Source organism: Triturus cristatus, chromosome 3_1 (genome assembly GCF_964204655.1).
Source record: "Triturus cristatus chromosome 3_1, aTriCri1.1, whole genome shotgun sequence".
Lineage (NCBI taxonomy): Eukaryota > Metazoa > Chordata > Amphibia > Caudata > Salamandridae > Triturus > Triturus cristatus.
The window spans coordinates 348452155-348466980 of record NC_140583.1 but is presented as its reverse complement, the minus strand read 5'-3'; the positions used below and the strand labels follow the sequence as shown (position 1 = coordinate 348466980).

Here is a 14826-nt window from a genome sequence, read left to right as displayed (position 1 = left end):
ACAATTAAATAGCAAAGAGGAAGGATAAATGGAGCGTAGAGGAGAAAGGGGTGGCGAAAAGGGGTAGGAGGGAGAATACAATAGAGAGACGAAGTAAGTTCTGTCCAAAGACTGGCTGGGTAGGTGACGGCTGAAGGGGTAGTTCACTGCCCATCTCCTCTTTAGCTATCAGGTAGCTCCACCGGGCATCGGTCAAAAAGCTAGGTCTCCACGGTCAGAGGTAGGTACACAGATTCTGTATCATGATGGGTAGGCCGGATGGGGAATGTGTTCGAGGCATGATTAATATTGCCCAGGTGCCATCTTAGGGTCAGGCGGGCTTGGGTACTTACTGCAGCCTTTTCTGCTGTGAAAAGCCGGTTTCCAGAGGGTTTAAACCACCCTCTGCTCCGCTGGTGTAAACTCGGTGGGCCAGCCCATGTAGCCCCGTGTGGTTCAAGGGGCTTTTCTCCTTGCTGAGGTTGGTTGAGATGGGGGAGGATCAAGATACTGCAGGGCTGGGCGGGTGAACGTCCTCTGCCAGTCAGCTACCTACACCCCAGTACCCCCCTGCAGCGGGTACACTCACCAGTAAAAGTCACGAATGGGATGTGCCTGGCTTCTCCATGTGTCTTCTGCCCGTTAAGCTGCGATCAGCACTAAAAACGGCATCTAGTCACCATCTTGGGCCTCCAGGTGGATCTACAACTATAACTAGCGCCCGCAATGCACTGCTGCTGACATAACATATTACATTACTCATGACATGGTCAGTGACATCACTGTCAGCCTAACTATAACGTCCCTTAAACCTGTGTTTTTTTTCAGTGAATTTTCTAAGGTTTTGTAACTGCTAATTCCAAACTATAATGTCCCTGAAACCTTTGTGTTTTTCAATGAATTTCTAAGGTTTATTAACTAGCAGTCACGTTTGCAGAGTGATGGAGAAAAGGGGCTGTGCCTCCAACCAGCTCTCTGGGTTTCCACTGCATAGGACTTACAGAAGGTACCAGGAGCAGTGGAGAAAGGGGGGTGGCCTCCAAAGACCTCTTAGCAATCCCACTGTGTGGGAGATACTGGAGGTAACAAGAGAGGTAGTAGGCCCCAAGGACATTCTTTGGGTTTGGGGCCATCTACCCCTCCTGTTACCTCCAGTAAGTCCCACACAGCAGGATTGCTGAGTTCTGATACTAGGCCACGCCCTCTTTCTCCACTAGTCTGCAAAGACGCCTCCTGGTGCCCTCTTGATTGGGGGATGAAGTACCCTTCATTACTGGGGGTACTTAGGGGCCAACTAGCCTACCTGTTACCTCCAGTAAGCCCCACACAGTGGGATTGCTGAGAGGTGGTCGCAGGCCATGCCCCCTTTCTCCACCACTCTACAAGCACACCTCCTGGCACGCTCTTGGTTGGGGGACAAAGTCCCCTTGTCTCCTGGGGGGCCCTCAGGGCCAACTAGCCCTCCTGTTACCTCTAGTAAGCCCCAAACAGCTGGCTTGCTGAGAGGTGGTCAGAGGCCATGCCCCCTTTCTCCATCACTCTGCAAACGTGCCTCCTGGGCACTGCTGCTTGAGGGATGAAGTCCACTTTAGTCCTGAGGCCCTCAGGATGCAAAGAGAACTCATCGAGCCACCAGCAGTGTGTTAAAGGGTGCGTTTGCAGAGTGCTGGAAAAATGGGCAGGGCCTCCGACCACCTCTCAGCAATCCTACTGTGTGGGGCTTACTGGAGGTAACAGGTGGGCTAGTTGGCCCCTAAGGACCCACAGCAACGAAAGGGACTTCATCCCCCAACCAATAGTGTGTGTTTGCAGAGTCGTGCAAAGAGGGGGCGGGGCCTCCGGCGAGTTGCCAACATCGTTTTTTTATTTATTTTAGGAAGGGGTGCTGTGTGGCCCCCCTTCCCTTGATCCTTTGTGGGCCCTGGGGACCCCATCCCCCTGGGCCTGACTCAATTTTTCAAAAAATTAAATTAAAAGGAAGATGGCTGACTTGTGGCCTGGGGACCCCATTCCCTGAGGCTGGGCCATTTTTTAAGTGTATTATTTTTACTAAGAAAGTTTTGGCCCCAGTGACCCCATCCCCTGGGGCCTGCTCTCTATTTTTTTTTATTTTTGGAGGGGGGCCATGTGGCCCCTCCTCCTGAGACCCCATCCCCAGGGCATGGCCACCTCCTTTATTTTTTATAAAAAATAAACATTTGTAGGGGGGGTCGCCCCCCCCCCACCAGAGCCATTTTTACCCCCAGGGACCCCATCCCCTGGGGCTTTGCCAACTCATTGGGGACTGCAAGGGGAGCCTCAATGCCCCCGCGGTCCCTGCCTGCTCCCTGCCTCCTGCAGGAGCCGGAATTGCTTTTGGGCAGAGGGAGCAATTCTGCTTTGCTTCATGGAAGCAAGAGCATTTTCAACAGTGCTCCCACCATGCCATAGCAAACAGCAATGTCCCGGGGGTGGGCACCCCCAGACATTGCTGGAGCCAGCCCTTGGGGGTGGTGGTCCCCAGGGCCACGGAGGACTCCTGGAGGGGGGGGCAAGGCCCTCCTCCCATTTTCTATGTAAACCCAGAGAGGTGACAGTCTCCGGGGCTCTGTGGGAGTCTGGAACCACCCACGCATCTTTTGAATTTAGCCCTAAGGAGGTGGCGGTCCCCAGGGCAGTGGGGAGCCTGCATAGCCCCCACATTTAATATACAGAGCCTGCGTTCCTTTATAATGATATAGTCCGGGGAGGTGTCGGTCCCCAGGGCTGCGGGGGGACTCGTAGACCCTGCAATGAATAGATAAGCCCCAAGGAGGACCTGGTACACCCGGGAACGTAATTAAATGAATTGCGGAAGCCAGCGCTTCATTTTTTTAATTTTAAGCCGTATTCGCGGATCCAGTGTGAATCCCGCCAAATTATTATTATATTATTTATTATTTTTTTATGCTTTTTTTGGCACTGGTGGACCCGGTGGGACCCCCCTGAGCATGCCTAGGAGATCAGGGTGTTTCTACCCTGCCCCCTTTTCTTGATTTGTAAATTTTTTTTACCTTTTTTCTTGTGACTCGCTCAACCGAGTCACAAGATGGCTGGCAACACTTCCTGGTTTGAAATCTTGGCAGCCAATCAGATCACAGGCTCGAAATCGGGAGAGTTCGCAGATCCTCTGTGGCCATATTTGGATATCTGAGACATATTTAAATTTCTCAGGAACTACTGAACAGATTTACACCATTTAACAAAAAGTCTGCTTTCTGAAGCAAGAGCTACCGGTTTGCCAAATTAGGTGTAATTCCGTTCAGCATTTCAGGCTGTAGCCGTGTCTAAAGGTTCCTACGGAAATTAAAATGGAGAAAAGATGTTTTGGGACACCCCCCCTTTTCTCGGCCCGCTTGACGAATCACCCCGAAACTTTCATACAGCAGCTGACCTGACCACCCCATTGGTGTTGAAGAATTTGCGAAGATTCGTCAAATGACGGCAAAGATATATATATATATATATATATATATATATATATATATATATATATATATATATATATATATATATATATAATGTAACCCAAAATTCCGCTCCTTCTGGACTGCTTGACCCAAGAGAGGTGGAGGTGGCGCAAATGTCGGCGGAGCACGCCGGCTCGTAATGTCCCCACAAAAATCCAGTAATGCGCTCTCAGTCACCAAGAAAAGACAAGTTCCGGGATAGTGCCTGAAAAGAGGTGTTTATTCCTCACAACGCGTTTCAACTCGTTGCAGAGTCTTGCTCACGTAAGGAAACAAAAGTGAGTGAGCAGTAGATAAAGTTTTTAGGGGTAAAAAGTAAAGAGGGACAACATAATATGTTACACTGATCGTGTAGTCAACCTGGCAGACATCTTACAATGACAACACACTCGTGGATCACAGCGTATACACATGTGAGCAAAGGTATAATACCACAAGAATATAAACTGTAAACAGTATTGAACCAACATGTTCGAATGTGGTAAATATGCAGGCATAATCCTGAGATAAAAACAGAAAAAATCCGTACATCGTAATGACACGTAAAGGCAAGGGCCGGTGAACCCAAAAAGAGACGAGTTGTCCGCTTAAAACCATTGACATAAATGTTTCAATACACATTACCCCAAGAAAATTGCGGAGACCTGATCATATAAGGAAACAATAATGCGTGAACAGTGATTAAGGATTTCAGGGTTGAAAAGGGACAACATACTGCATTGCATTGAAAGACGGACATCTTGTATTGGCAATTCACTGAAGAGTATACAGGACGGAATCAGCGTGAATACGGCTAAAGTCACTGTGTATACTCATGTGAGCAGAAGTGTAAAAGTGAATATAAATATCACCTGTGCTCCATGTCTAAGATAGCAAAACCAACATGTAGGAGCATGTAAAGACAAAACATGGCAAGTGCCAATGGGCCAATACCCAATTGAGACAGAATGTCCGCTGGAAACGTTGACATCAGTGTATATATAACAAATAACCATACCCCAACAAAAGTGAACTTCATCCATATGAAGTGAAAGAGCGGGGGAAAGGGTAGGATGCCCGTGATAGTGCTCGTTGGTGGTTGGGCTCCTTCCTTCCCTCCTGTAAATGAAAAGAAACAAAAAACAGCTCTTAAGATATTAAAATAACAGATTGGCAAATCTTCAAAAGACAGTGCTACTGTTTCTGATCCTAATGTGTTAATTACATGGAGGAAGAAGACGAAGAGCAGACAACAACAAGCCTAATCATAATACATTCTTGATCACAATGTCAGTAAATCAAATAAAATAAAATAAAAGAACACATCAAATAAGAGAACCCGACTGGTAGAGAGAATATGTTAGAACCATGGGCTGAACATAGACCTAGGATGGCAGGTAGAACATATGTAGTGAAGCATTATTTCAGATGTACCGCCATCTCCTCGTCATGATTTAATCCCCCAGGGTGTTTGGTCTGAAAATCCACGATGTATTGGATTCTCTCTGTCTCAGTTTGCCATGTTTTGTCTTTACATGCTCCTACATGTTGGTTTTGCTATTTTAGACATGGAGCACAGGTGACATTTATATTCACTTTTACACTTCTGCTCACATGAGTATACACAGTGACTTTAGCCGTATTCACGCTGATTCCGTCCTGTATAATCTTCAGTGAATTGCCAATACAAGATGTCCGTCTTTCAATGCAATGCAGTATGTTGTCCCTTTTCAACCCTGAAATCCTTAATCACTGTTCACGCATTATTATTTCCTTACATGATCAGGTCTCCGCAATTTTCTTGGGGTAATGTGTATTGAAACATTTATGTCAATGGTTTTAAGCGGACAACTCGTCTCTTTTTGGGTTCACCGGCACTTGCCTTTACGTGTCATTACGATGTACGGATTATTTCTGTTTTTATCTCAGGATTATGCCTGCATATTTACCACGTTCGAACATGTTGGTGCAATACTGTTTACAGTTTATATTCTTGTGGTATTATACCTTTGCTCACATGTGTATACGCTGTGATCCACGAGTGTGTTGTCATTGTAAGATGTCTGCCAGGTTGACTACACGATCAGTGTAACATATTATGTTGTCCCTCTTTACTTTTTACCCCTAAAAACTTTATCTACTGCTCACTCACTTTTGTTTCCTTACGTGATCAAGACTCTGCAACGAGTTGAAATGCGTTGTGAGGAATAAACACCTCTTTTCAGGCACTATCCCGGATCTTGTCTTTTCTTGGTGACTGAGAGCGCATTACTGGATTTTTGTGGGGACATTACGAGCCGGCGTGCTCCGCCGACATTTGCGCCACCTCTCTTGGGTCAAGCAGTCCAGAAGGAGCGGAATTTTGGGTTACATTTTATCGAGGATTGCAAGCTGACCGGCCCGAGTTGTAGCGCTGTACACGGATACGGACAACAGCTTTGGTGAAGGTAAGCCCCGTTGCCCGGTCTGTCTGCCCCTTAGGGGCGAGGGTGGGTTTCCCTGTGTGGGGGCTCCGATCCTTTCCCTGGGAAGCAGCGGGGGCCCGTGGGTTACCGCACACCAAGCTGGGTGGCCGTTTGGGATCATTGGGCTGTGCTTATACGGGTAATACACAAGATACTCTGATTATACCTGTCTGCCAGCCCACCCTATCACTCAACTGAACTGGTCTTTGACAGTTCTCAAGCGCTCACGGGGCAAGGGGAACCTGTTATTCTGGCAGGGGCACCATTTTCTAGTTCTGTTCGGCACGAACAATCACTCCAGGGGTGTATAAAAGACATGGAGGAGGAGGAAGAAAGGAGAGCAGCGGCTCAGGCTATGTTCGCTAAGAGGCAACCCAAGGCTGCCACAGGAGTGGCATCAGACACTAAACAGCCAGCAGATGACAAACTGCGCAAGCTAGAAAAGCTCAAAAGACTAAAAATCTCCAAGTGGTGGGAAGCGATTTCCCTACAGAATTACATAGACCAAGACATGGTACCGAGAGGTTTGCGAATCTTTACCGCCCCCACATACGAAACTCCGAACCCTGAGATGTTATCCGAATGGTCCAAGAATTCTGCATTAAGTTAAAAAAGGATGCTGGAAATCCTGGTTAAATATGCATGGATTGATAGAGATACAATCATGAAGGAAATACAGGACATCCTGGCAGAACTGAATAAAACAATGGAAGCAGATAAATTGGAGTCTACCATGAATACTATAAAGGAACGCCTCAGGAAATACGAGGAGGACATTAAAGCTCGGAAGGAGAGGAAACTCGACCGCGATTATGGAGATTACGAGAGTGGCAGGATCCTAACTTTCAGCCGAAAGAATGACCATTTGTACAATTCCGAACAAACAACACCTACCATTAATCTCTGTGACACACAAGTACCAACCACCTCTTTGACCAGCGACACGGAATCTGATGTCACAGTAGACACTAATATTCCAACAAATCAAACTTCTCGCCAAGTCAATTTTTTAGAGGAGTACCAGCACATCCGGCGAAGCCAAAGGACTATACAAACCACCCCATTATTGACAACACGACGTCAGAGGGGTCGGGGACAGGGCCGAGGTCGCGGCAGAGGAAACGCAAACGAAGGAACAGAAGAATCAGGGTATTCCAACGATGGAAGAAGAGGCAGGTCAAGGGGCGCAATGGGAAACAGGAGATCACGCCCGAGGAAGATGCACTAATGGATCTAGAGATGGTGAACAAAACTATTATTAATCTCTCCAAAAGATCTTTATCTGAGATTGAAAAACGTACCTTATGTTTAGGACTTTCTTTTTGCCCTCTAAACAATTTGACTATACAGGCACCAGGATTGATCTATTTAAATTCTCTAGAAAGCTAAAATTGAAAAAGTGGCACAGACTCAAAATATTGGACCATTCTAGCAAACACACTGGGGAGATTTCCATGCGTAACAACAATATAAATGTTGGTGATATTGATACTCTCATCACCATGTTGGAACTTGGTCAAGAAACTGATATAAATGTTAATACCAACACCAATCACCAACACCCACACAACACCAATACCCACTGAAGTCAGTCTAACTACCACTCAAACTTTAGAGGATTTGAACCTCATCACTGACTCTTCGGCGCATCGGGTTTCAAACCCAAATCTACATTCTTACCCATGTTGCCGCATGATAACATTGATACTTTCCAAGATGTGGTTAGTAAGACTCTATGTACATACAGGCACAAAAAGAACCGTCACTATAAACACAATCTGTCATTCCAACAAAGATCACTACTTAAGTCACTTGGTGACAACACTAACATCATCATACGTCCAGCTGACAAGGGAGGGAATGTGGTGATCATGGACAGAGAGGATTATATAGCTGAGGCACAGAGACAACTATCTGACACCAGATACTACATACCCATTGATACTGCCACTTACAACAATAGCATTACTACCATCTGGGACATGCTTACTACCTGGCGAGACAAGGGTATTTTAGAATGGGAGGAGTATTGTTTTCTAAAGAACGACCACCCTATTTTACCTGTCCTGTATCTGTTACCGAAGGTACACAAAAATCGCACGAAACCACCAGGGCGACCCATTGTGTCATCTAGGGGCTGTGTAACCGAGCATGTGTCAAAATATGTTGATCATTTCCGTAGGGGATTTGTCATCAATTTGCCAAGTTATGTCAGGGATACGAAGGACTTTCTAGGTAAGATTAACAATCTGCAGTTAGATGACAAATGTTTACTTATTACCCTAGACGTACAATCCCTATATACAATCATCGATCACAAACAAGGCCTTGCGGCATGTGAACACTTTCTGAACAACAGGCCCCTACATTATAGGGAACACAGTAAGATGATTTTGGGTATGATCGAATTCTGTCTGGCAAACAACATTTTTCTCTTTGACGGTACCCTTTATAGACAGACTACGGGTACCGCGATGGGTTCCTGCTTTGCGCCAAGTTTCGCGAATTTGTTCATGGATCAGTGGGAAGAAGAGATATTCACCAATCCTATCTTTATCAAATACCTAGAACAAACAGTGATGTGGTTGAGATATATCAATGATTTGTTTCTCATTTGGAAGGGTACGGAAACAGAAGCCCTGGAATTTATTGAACATCTCAACACTAACAACTACAACATTGTCCTTACCAGTACCATCAGTGATAGTTCGGCTGAGTATCTCGATGTTACACTTAGTATTGAGGGCAAATCTATACTTACCACTCTATACAGAAAAGCCACAGCTGGTAACAGTATCCTACATGCTCTGAGCAGCCACTCGGACACTCTTAAATGGAGTATCCCCTACGGTGAGCTGCTCAGAGCAAAAAGGAACTGCAATACTGAAATAGCCTATCAGCTGGAGAGCACTTGTATGTTGGAACGCTTCAGAGCCAGAGGTTATCCCAATTGGGTATTGAACAAAGCTAAAGGCAGGGCTGACATGGTAGATAGGGATGCCATCCTTTCCAATGTAACCTCTACCACAGCTGCAGATTATACTGAGACTAGGATTATTCTGACGTATAGCGCAGATTCTCGGAAGATACAAGGTATTCTTAATAAGAACTGGGATATCCTCAAAACAGATACGATCATTGGTGATCTCATTCCCAATAGACCCAGTATTACTTACAGAAAGGGGAGAAATTTCAGGGATCATTTACTGCACAATGATGTCACCAGGTACCCCCAGAGACAGGAACATGGCCTGCAAGGATTCTTTCCATGCGGCCATTGTAAGGCCTGTAGAAACAGCCATTTCTGTAAGAAGGTCAATTGTAATGGGGTATATAAGGAAATCACACAATTTCTCACCTGCAGCTCTACTTTTGTGATCTACGGGATTGAGTGTCCCTGCAGGCTGTGGTACATTGGTAGCACAACCCTCATGGCGAAGAAGCGGGTATTGGAACACTACCGTGCCATTACACACTCTGATGAAAAATATGCTGTGGCTCGCCATTTTAATGAGAGGCATTTCTCCAATCCTGGTCTCCTGAGATTTTTCATTTTAGAACAAATTCTAAATAATCCCAGGGGTCGTGACAGAGTTTTGAAACTGAGACAGAGAAAATCCAAATACATCGTGCTTTTTCAGACCAAACACCCTGGGGGATTAAATCAGGATGAGGAGATGGCGGTACATCTGAAATAATGCTTCACTACATATGCTCTACCTGCCATCCTAGGTCTATGTTCAGCCCATGGTTCTAACATATTCTCTCTACCAGTCGGGTTCTCTTATTTGATGTGTTCTTTTATTTTATTTTATTTGATTTGATTTACTGACATTGTGATCAAGAATGTATTATGATTAGGCTTGTTGTTGTCTGCTCTTCGTCTTCTTCCTCCATGTAATTAACACATTAGGATCAGAAACAGTAGCACTGTCTTTTGAAGATTTGCCAATCTGTTATTTTAATATATTAAGAGCTGTTTTTTGTTTCTTTTCATTTACAGGAGGGAAGGAAGGAGCCCAACCACCAACGAGCACTATCACGGGCATCCTACCCTTTCCCCCGCTCTTTCACTTCATATGGATGAAGTTCACTTTTGTTGGGGTATGGTTATTTGTTATATATACACTGATGTCAACGTTTCCAGCGGACATTCTGTCTCAATTGGGTATTGTTAGTTGCACTGCCCCATCCGGGGTGGTGTCCCTCTATGCGCACAGCGCTGAAGGGTAACGAAGTTACCAGTCTTCTCAAACAGAAATTGAATCAAAAGTTCATTTATTCATGATGAAAAATATGTTTGCCATATTATAGACTTCATGTGTTAAATCACAACGGTACCAACGGATATCCTCTATGCATTTCGGGTGAAACCCTTCGTCAGGAGGAATCCTATAACAAAAAATAAGAGATCATGTGGCTTGCCCCCTTGGGAAATTATGAGATTTAACAAAACATACAAAAGATTGTATAACATGTCCATCCAAGGTATCGGAAATTGAAAAAGTAATAGGAGTATGAAGACGCGCAATTGTGAGGAGTTACCCGAAGGTGTGTCCTGAAAAGGTGACAGTGCTAAAGTTCGCTGGTATAAATAATACGGCGAAGAAGCGTGGTGATGGTAACTTAAACGATGATACACGAGTGAAGTTAAATGGTACCGTTGTGATTTAACACATGAAGTCTATAATATGGCAAACATATTTTTCATCATGAATAAATGAACTTTTGATTCAATTTCTGTTTGAGAAGACTGGTAACTGCGTTACCCTTCAGCGCTGTGCGCATAGAGGGACACCACCCGGGATGGGGCAGTGCAACTAACATTTTCTACCGACCTTGGTTCAGGGGTCGCTCCTCTAGCAGCACGCCATTACCTGTTAAAGATTTAACGATACTTTGATAAACAATTGGTGTGCGTGATATCTCATCTCTTGATTCAATTGGGTATTGGCCCATTGGCACTTGCCATGTTTTGTCTTTACATGCTCCTACATGTTGGTTTTGCTATTTTAGACATGGAGCACAGTTGATATTTATATTCACTTTTACAGTTCTGCTCACATGAGTATACACAGTGACTTTAGCCGTAGTCACGCTGATTCCGTCCTGTATACTTTTCAGTGAATTGCCAATACAAGATGTCCGTCTTTCAATGCAATGCAGTATGTTGTCCCTTTTCAACCCTGAAATCCTTAATCACTGTTCACGCATCATTGGTTCCTTACATGATCAGGTCTCTGCAATTTTCTTGGGGTAATGTGTATTGAAACATTTATGTCAATGGTTTTAAGCGGACAACTCGTCTCTTTTTGGGTTCACCGGCACTTGCCTTTACGTGTCATTACTATGTACGGATTATTTCTGTTTTTATCTCAGGATTATGCCTGCATATTTACCACGTTCGAACATGTTGGTGCAATACTGTTTACAGTTTATATTCTTGTGGTATTATACCTTTGCTCACATGTGTATACGCTGTGATCCACAAGTGTGTTGTCATTGTAAGATGTCTGCCAGGTTGACTACACGATCAGTGTAACATATTATGTTGTCCCTCTTTACTTTTTACCCCTAAAAACTTTATCTACTGCTCACTCACTTTTGTTTCCTTACGTGATCAAGAATCTGCAACGAGTTGAAACGCGTTGTGAGGAATAAACACCTCTTTTCAGGCACTATCCCGATCTTGTCTTTTCTTGGTGACTGAGAGCGCATTACTGGATTTTTGTGGGGACATATATATATATATATATATATTCACTGAAAAAACCATAGGTTTCACACACGTTATAGTTAGGAATTATCATTTACAAAACCTTGCAAATTCACTTAAAAAACCATAGGTTTCACACATGTTATAGTTAGCTGTACATTTCACTCGTAAAAAACCAATGAAATTCCACGTTATAGTTAGATCAGGTAACTATAACTTGCGCGCCCACAATAAACTGCTGATGACGTCACATAGTACATCACTCATGACATGGTCAGTGACATCACTCATGACATCAATGATGACATCTGAAATTACACATTGTGGATTGCGGTCGCGCAAGTTATAGTTACCTGATCTAACTATAACGTGGAATTTCATTGGTTTTTTACAAGTGAAATGTACAGCTAACTATAACATGTGTGAAGCCTATGGTTTTTTAAGTGAATTTGCAAGGTTTTGTAAATGATAATTCCTAACTATAACGTGTGTGAAACCTATGATTTTTTCAGTGAATTTGTACGGTTTTTTAAATGCTAAGTTATGTATTTATTTTTTATTTTTTTTTCTGGTTTTTCACTATGCGCACACCGTGCTCTATTGAACACTCACCTTTTGGGGGCCTCTCTTCGCAGGCAAACTTTTGATGTGATGATAGCGGCACCGCCTGAGCCGCGAGAAGAGCCCCGCTGTGCTTTGGGTACAGTCCTGCCGAGACGCCAAATTGACGTTCCGGCCTAAGGAAAAGGTCAAGCTGATGGAGGATGTGAACGGCGTGTAAATGACAGTCTGCCATCACAACCCACTTGGAATTTAATTAAGAAAGGCGAAATGCTGCGCAACTCACTGCAGTATCACAAGGCACCACAAAGACCAACAGGCCACGCGGGTGGCCACGCCCACCTGGGCGGGGCATGAATTGCTTAATTGTGGAGCTGTTACAACGTTGCAGCTTATCGCTAATCGAAAGCCCGTATCCCAGGAAGAAGTGCCGCAGAGCACGAAACGCGTCGGATGGACTTTTGTATTTGTGTCTGACAACACTGTTGATTTGCTCGTCTTCGTCCATCGAATAAAAGCTCTATTGAACACTCACCTTTTGGGGGCCTCTCTTCGCAGGCAAACTTTTGATGTGTTGATAGCGGCACCGCCTGAGCCGCGAGAAGAGCCCCGCTGTGCTTTGGGTACAGTCCTGCCGAGACGCCAAATTGACGTTCCGGCCTAAGGAAAAGGTCAAGCTGATGGAGGATGTGAACGGCGTGTAAATGACAGTCTGCCATCACAACCCACTTGGAATTTAATTAAGAAAGGCGAAATGCTGCGCAACTCACTGCAGTATCACAAGGCACCACAAAGACCAACAGGCCACGCGGGTGGCCACGCCCACCTGGGCGGGGCATGAATTGCTTAATTGTGGAGCTGTTACAACGTTGCAGCTTATCGCTAATCGAAAGCCCGTATCCCAGGAAGAAGTGCCGCAGAGCACGAAACGCGTCGGATGGACTTTTGTATTTGTGTCTGACAACACTGTTGATTTGCTCGTCTTCGTCCATCGAATAAAAGCTCTATTGAACACTCACCTTTTGGGGGCCTCTCTTCGCAGGCAAACTTTTGATGTGATATATATATATATATATATATATATATTCACTGAAAAAACCATAGGTTTCACACACGTTATAGTTAGGAATTATCATTTACAAAACCTTGCAAATTCACTTAAAAAACCATAGGTTTCACACATGTTATAGTTAGCTGTACATTTCACTCGTAAAAAACCAATGAAATTCCACGTTATAGTTAGATCAGGTAACTATAACTTGCGCGCCCACAATAAACTGCTGATGACGTCACATAGTACATCACTCATGACATGGTCAGTGACATCACTCATGACATCAATGATGACATCTGAAATTACACATTGTGGATTGCGGTCGCGCAAGTTATAGTTACCTGATCTAACTATAACGTGGAATTTCATTGGTTTTTTACAAGTGAAATGTACAGCTAACTATAACATGTGTGAAGCCTATGGTTTTTTAAGTGAATTTGCAAGGTTTTGTAAATGATAATTCCTAACTATAACGTGTGTGAAACCTATGGTTTTTTCAGTGAATTTGTACGGTTTTTTAAATGCTAAGTTATGTATTTATTTTTTATTTTTTTTTCTGGTTTTTCACTATGCGCACACCCTGCGCGCACGGTGCGCTTCGCACACCGTGCCCACGTTGCACAGTCCATACCGTGCGCGCCTCGCTTTTTTTTACGCAGTAACATTGTTTTTTTTCTCCCTTGTGGGTCCTTTAATTTATTTAATAAATGTGATTGTTACTTCTTTATTTTTTTTTATTTTTTTTGCCGTGCGCGTACGGTAAGCTTACCGTACGCGTACCCGCGATTTTTTTTTAAAATTATTAAATTTATTTTTCGTACTTTTGGGTCCTTCTTGGACCCCCTGACAAACACTAGGGGGTCTGCAACTCTCTTTGTTGCCCCCGTTTCACGTTCCCCACCTTTCTTTCTCAGTGCGAGAGACAGAAAATGGTGGCCGACACTTCCTGATTTCGACCGATTCGAATGTTTACAGTCATGTAACCACCAATCAGAATTGAGCTCGTGCACGGCACCGTACGCGTACGGTAAGCTTACGGTAAGCGCACGGAGCGCGCTTACAGATATATATATTGATTTAAATGCTATTTTCTCAGGACCTACTGAACAGATTTGCACCAGACCTACAAAAGGCACATCCTTGACCTGAGGACTACCTCTCTGCCAAATTTCAAGTAATTCTGTTCAGCCGTTCGGGCTGTAGCTGTGTCTAAAGGTCCTATGGAAAAATGCATGGGGAAAACGTGTTTTGGGACCCCCCTTTTTTCTCAGCCCCCGCTTGACGAATCCCCCCGAGACTTTCAGGGTAGGAGCGGAGCGTAGCGCCCCATTAGTTTTGAAAATTTTGCGAGGATTCGTCGACCGGCGCCAAAGTTGTTCCAAATAGAATGTTGCGGATTTCCTATGGAAACACGGTCCTAACTATAACTATCTACTGGCGACCGCCAGTAGAATATATATATATATATATATATATATATATATATATATATATATATATATATATATATATATATATATATATATATATATATATATATCTCCTACTGGCGATAGCCAGTAGGTAGTTATAGTTAGGACCACG

General features: G+C 44.1%; 1 long non-coding RNA gene across 1 annotated transcript in view; it reads left to right on the top strand.

Annotated features, from left to right (window-relative positions):
* LOC146860240 (uncharacterized) overlaps nucleotides 1-12336 on the top strand; it is a 117886-nt gene extending 105550 nt beyond the window's left edge. The window contains exons 3-4 of the long non-coding RNA XR_014979120.1: nucleotides 9915-10015; nucleotides 12263-12336. This is a non-coding gene — a long non-coding RNA (uncharacterized LOC146860240). The remainder of the gene's footprint in view (nucleotides 1-9914; nucleotides 10016-12262) is intronic.
* Nucleotides 12337-14826: the final 2490 nt, after the last annotated feature.